Source organism: Carassius auratus, chromosome 43, assembly GCF_003368295.1.
Source record: "Carassius auratus strain Wakin chromosome 43, ASM336829v1, whole genome shotgun sequence".
NCBI classification, from domain to species: Eukaryota; Metazoa; Chordata; class Actinopteri; order Cypriniformes; family Cyprinidae; genus Carassius; species Carassius auratus.
Window position 1 is genome coordinate 1,794,197 of NC_039285.1, and position 6,266 is coordinate 1,800,462.

Consider the following 6,266-nt stretch of genomic DNA (forward strand, 5'->3'; position numbering starts at 1 on the left):
ATTTTATTTTTATTTATTTTTTAATTCAATTAAATGTAATTGAATTAAATTTAGTAATCCAAAATATATAGATGTTAATAGATGTTTTTCTCCTTTAATTTCACTAAATAAACTCTACAGCCGCTCTGTGAACATTGAATCTGTGTTTGTGTGTCATGAAACGATGCATATCTGAACTTGAATCGATCTCGCTCTTCTCTGCCCTGTACTGTCCATCTGTTCAGGGTATAATTAACCAAACAAAGCTTATTGATTCTGCTTGTAGCTGAAATGGCTTGTGCACTGAGGTTGCTGAATCGTTTTCTTGGCTATAAATAAAAACGGAAAGGAAAGCATGCATTGGATGCTGGAAAGCCTCAGTTGTATATGTCAGTGTCAGTTTATGGAGGTTTGCTGAGGTTTAATGTCATCTCAAGCTGTATTGATGCTGGATGTGCTTTTATATCGACGGGAGTGGATTTATTTAACACAGTAAATCAGAAGATCGCCCGAGAAACGGTCATAAAACTCAAGTTCCTCCGAGGAACAACAGATTGTTTTTGAGGCAGAAGCTGTAAATTAAAGCGGCTTTGACACGTTTTACAGGAACAGATTCAGTCTGGTTTGCTGTTGTTTGTTGCTTGTTTGTGTTGATGTGTGTGTTTGAGGTCATTTGTTCAGTGACACTGTTATTCAGAGTGAAGAACGTCTCAATGGAAGAGAAAAACAGCACACGTTGTGTCAGTTAATGTTCAATCTTAGTGAAATTTGATTTATTTTGTCTTATTTCATGTTCTTTTATAGTGAATGATTCATCAATTGCACTTAGAATATTTTCCCTGATCAAAGAGGATAATATTCTACAATATCAATATAATTTATTTATTGTTTGTTTGTTTGAAATTTGTATTTATTTATAATTTTTATAACTAATAACTAATCATTTAATTTGATATGTTTTTTTTATCATGCCTATTTAACTATATATTTTCATTCATTAACCATAATAATTTATAATATTTATTATTTAATAATTTATTTACTTGTATTTATTTGGTTAATCGTTTACTTGTATTTCTTAAAAATTATTTATATTACATTTATTTATATTTATTTTTGATGTAATTCTTAAGAAGTATATTAATTAAAATGATTATTAAAATTAAAATGGTTATTTATATATATATATATATATATATATATATATATATATATATATTAATATTAATATTAATATTAATATTAATATTAGTTTTTTTAAGTATAGTTTATTCATAACTCAACAATTATAATAATCAGAAATATTTCTTGAGCAGTAAATCATCATATTCAGATTTCTGAAGATCATGTGACATTGAAGCAATGATGCTGAAAATTCAGCTTTGATCACAGAAATAAATAACATTTTAGTATATATTCATATAGAAATTTTTATAATATTTAACATTTTTTACTGTATTTTTGATCGAATAAATGTGGCCTTTTGAACTGTTGTGCATATATATGTGTATATTTATTTATTATTATTAGGCGTTTTTTGTTGGTAATAATACCCCAATAGTAAGTTTTTAATAGTAAAATTAAGTTACAGCAATAATGACAAATATGGACAGATTAAATGAAGAAGTAATGGTGCAGCTGTTTGTCTAAAATAAAAAAATAAAAAATCTACGAGCTTTGTTTCTGAACTCTCTCCAGCTGAAGCACGAGGACACGCTGTGTTCATTTAGAGCTTGTTTAGAGGCCTGTGTTCAAGTACAGAGACTATAGGAAATCAATTGACACACACACACACACACACACACACAATGCATTGCACACCCATTAATAACAGATCTGATTGAGCACAACTGTTCAGGAAAACCTGCTTTCAATTTAATTAAACTCTAATTAAGATTATTATGTTCAGCGCTGCAATTATTCTGATGGATCTGAAGTGTGTAATTCATATGTCAACACGTCATGAAGAGAAACCTGTGCTTGTCTGTATGTACGTTCATAATACTGGGGTTTTTAAATGTGCAATTATTATTTTGCTCACACTTTATTTTAAGCTCCTATTCCCGCTATTAATGACTTTTGCCTCAATAAAGTCCTAATGTGCTTCTTATCAATAGTCAGTAAGTGCATATGTGGGATATGGTCATGCAGAATATGTGCTTTATAATTACTAATAAACAGCCAATATGTTAATAATAGGCATGCTAATAAACATATAATAATAAATAAATGTTGAAAGAAAACACTATGCAATAAGGTCTTATTAGTTAATGCATTATTTAACATATTTTTACATCTTAAAGCATTTATTAATATTTGTTAATGTTATATGCTGTGGTAAAAATATAATTGTTTGTAATTTGTTCCAGTGTTATTTTAGTATAATTGATATACTATTATAGAATATAAATATTAATCTTATTAATATTTTTTATTAGCTTTTATTTTACACTTTGTTTTCATTTTAATGTTAGTTACATATTTAGTAATTTTCTTACGTGCTTTTGCCATTAATTTACTTATTTCAGTTAGTTTAACTTTTATTATTTTACTTCTAGTTAGTAATTTTAGCGCTTCAACTTAAATTAAATGAAAATTGTAGCTGGTTTAGCATCTAATATTTATCTTTTATTTCATTTCATCTTTATTTAAATTAACAAAATGTTAGTTTTAGTTAACAATAATAACTATGCTAGTTTACAGTGCATAAACTAATATAAATTAATAACTTTTTTTCAGGATTTTAAACTCACATTGGTAATTGTTTTATTAATATTAATAAATATTAATAAATGCGGATATTGTTCAGAAAATTTAATTCTATCATTATACAACCTTGTGACATTTCATTTGAAATGTAGCCCACTGAAATACATTTATAAATGTATTAAATATATATATAAAAAAATTATAGCACTTTATCTACAGTATTTGTGTCAATAGATTTCAATTACAATACATATTTGTAAAGGCCGTTTTCTAAAAATTTGTTTTTTCTCCAACACTGAGCGATAAATCTCCACTTCAGTGGAACTTACAAACACCTAACTTTATATATTTATTCCTGTGTATATTCTGAAGGTTTTTACGGAAGGATTTGTCCATATATAATTTTCTTGATTATATACAACACTTAATTCCCCCCCCAAAATGTTTAGTTTTCTTGCTGTTCAGAGTATTTTCTGAATTATGGAGGGACAAAAAGAGATACCCAGAATTCCCTCTGTAAAAACATTTGACTCTAATATGTCAAGAAGACAAAAAAGTTCATTAAGACAAACTTTAGGTTGGCTTGAGAAAGCCTAGCCTGAAAGTTTTAAGCAGTTGTTGCCTGACTAGAGAGTTTGAAAAAGTTTAAAAAGTTTTAAGTTTGATGGCAAGTTACAAGCATGTCACTAGCATGTTTCTAGAATGATTAGCATGTTACTAGCATTTTCCTAGCATGATTAACAAGGGACTAGCATTTCGCTAACATGATTAGCAAGTGACTAGCATGTCACTAGCATGTTTCTAGCATGATTTGCATGTTACTAGCATTTATTTAGCATGATTAGCAAGTGACTACCATGTCACTAGCATTATTAGCAAGTGACTAGCATGTCACTACCATGATTAGCAAGTGACTAGCATGTTGCTAGCATAATTACCAAGTTACTAGCAGGTGACTAGCATGTCGCTAGCATGATTACTAAGTTGCTAGCATGTTGCTAACATGTTTTTAGCATTATTAGCATGTTACTAACATGATCAGCGAGTGACTAGCATGTTCCTAACATGTTTAGCAAGTGACTAGCATGTCGCTAGCATGATTATTAAGTTGCTAGAATGTCGCTAACATGTTTCTAGCATTATTAGCATGTTACTAGCATGTTGCTAGCATGTTTTCTGGCTGTTCAAAGTATTTTCTGAATTATGGATGGACAAAAAGAGATAGCCAGAATTCCCTCTGTAAAAACATTTGACTCCAATATGTCAGCAATAATTAAATACGAATTTTGAAATTGACTTCATCCACTGTTCATTTTTTTTTGTACTAGAAATTTATGCAAGTTAGCGCATATTAAATAATGCCACATTTGGATATTTAAACATAACATTTTAGAAGTCAAGTCACCTTTATTTATATAGCGCTTTGAACAAAATACATTGCGTCAAAGCAGCTGAACAACAAAACTTGGTTTGCGGGGAACCGGTGCAGGTTTTACCAATGGCCCCTGTTTGAAATTGTTTAATTTGTTTGTTCGTTCTATTTACACAATTAAAAAAGAAAAATGTAAAAATTAAATACACAGTCAAACCAAAATGTATTCAGACACCTTCAACATTTCTCACATTATCACAGTTTATTTGCTATAGTTTAGAAATTGGTAATAAAAATATGACAAGAACTCAGAGTTAAACTTTCAGAACAAATTAATCTTGATAATGTCATATAACTTTGATAGAAAGGTGTTTAATGAATTACAATCAACCAAAACTTCAGACAACTGTCAGTATGTCAATATTTACACAACTATCAATACCTTATTGAACAATTACCAAGCAATGCTTCATTTTGTTCAGTCTGTGAACATTGCATTCGTAATTTAGGAAAAACACGTAAGCAAAACATGGTGAGGTCAAAGTGTCCTAATAAATTGTGCTCTCTTTTTTTTTTTTTTTTTTTGCAATTTCACTAGTAGTCCACTGTATAAATACCTTTTGGGTATAATATGTCACAGTTCGCTTTATTTTGCTATACTCACTTACATTAATTATACTGTCCTGCACCTACTAGTAAAAAACAAAAACAAATTAATAAAAAAACATTAAAAAAAAAACAACTAACAGCTAGAAGCTAAATTAGGCGTGGTCACTTTAAGAGACAATGAATGCATCCGATATAATACACATCCCATTTTGTCTCAACTGTTTACTTTCACTTAAGACATAACCGACTGTTTTTTCGAACATACTTTCCAAGACGGGTCTTTTGACACATTTTTTATGTATCTGACGGGTACAAGAGCAAAAAGAGGGAGATGCGGTGTTCAAGCATTTAGTCGGATAGATTTCTTTATTATGTTTTGTCTCTCTGTCTTCACTTGTTGTTTTCCATCCCGGTCGTTCCTCCTGTTTCTTTGTCATCTTGTTTCCCTGGTAAACTGTGTGTCACGCTGTGACAGGTTCTCTAACGAGCCTCACACACTAACGTGCTCCAGAATATTAATTCTTTCAGAAACCTGCTATAATTATGCATACCACAGCAGGGTAATAAAATTCCTTCTTAATGCAAAGAGAGTGACATCCTCGCAGTGAATGAATTTAATTTCCTACGCAATATAACATTCGGAAATTTATGAATGTATTCAAATTAATTATATGCATTTTTTTACTCCATCAAAATACAAAAGTGCACATTGCAATCTCTTTCCTACTAATTCAAAAGCATTGCAAAATGCAATGATTCGTCGCTCAAACTGTGGTGTGAAATTACCTCATTAAGTTGCATGTTTATTTCAGTGGGTGGCATCCAGTTATCATAACAATTTAGTAGTTATTTGTAATTTTTATTACATTTTGTGTAATTTTTGATTGCCTAACAAGTCAATTAGAGAGATATTAGTCAAATGCATTGCACTGTGGGGTATATTGTTGTGTGAAATGTGCACTTGTAGCATGCATACTATATTCTAATAGTATGGATTCATGTCTGTGTTTTTGTGTTAGTACACCAACGGTGCACTTAGCTAATGGGCCGTTGAGTCTACATGCATTTGTGATTATTCCTCTATCATGCTGACGGCCCGCTGAAGCCTCTTCGGTAAACACGAGCGAAGCAGCATTATAGGCTAATTTGATGCCGACACACGTTTTTTTACACTCTGAGGAACACGATGTGAAATTAAACTCATGCACCTCTCAGGGATGTGAAAGGCATCAGGTAAAAATCGCAGCTGTATTGATGTTCTGGCTCATTTGTGAGCAGAGTTGCATGTCAGAATGAATCTTAATGATCGGAGATGATCTGCAGTGTTTGTGAAAAAGCAGGGTTTAACTACTCATTTATTGTGCAGTTTATGGGAAAAATCAGTGCCTTTCAAATCTGACCATCAGGATCCTTTGAGAAGCGTTTATTTGTTCATCTCTCAATCAGCATTGGATTGCAATGTTTAAACCATTTCAATCTCATCTTATCATTGGATATATAGAGTGACGATTGATATTTATATCATTTTATATGAGTATCGCTCTACTGTTATAAAGATCTCACTGATTTACATTAAAAGCATCAGAATTTTATCATA

The 6,266-nt window shown here is 30.6% G+C and overlaps 1 protein-coding gene across 1 annotated transcript in view; it reads left to right on the forward strand.

Moving 5' to 3' along the window:
* The window catches only part of chst8 (carbohydrate (N-acetylgalactosamine 4-0) sulfotransferase 8), a 125,159-nt gene that overhangs the window by 24,110 nt on the left and 94,783 nt on the right, over positions 1-6,266 (forward strand). The gene's annotated exons all lie outside the window — the stretch shown is intronic.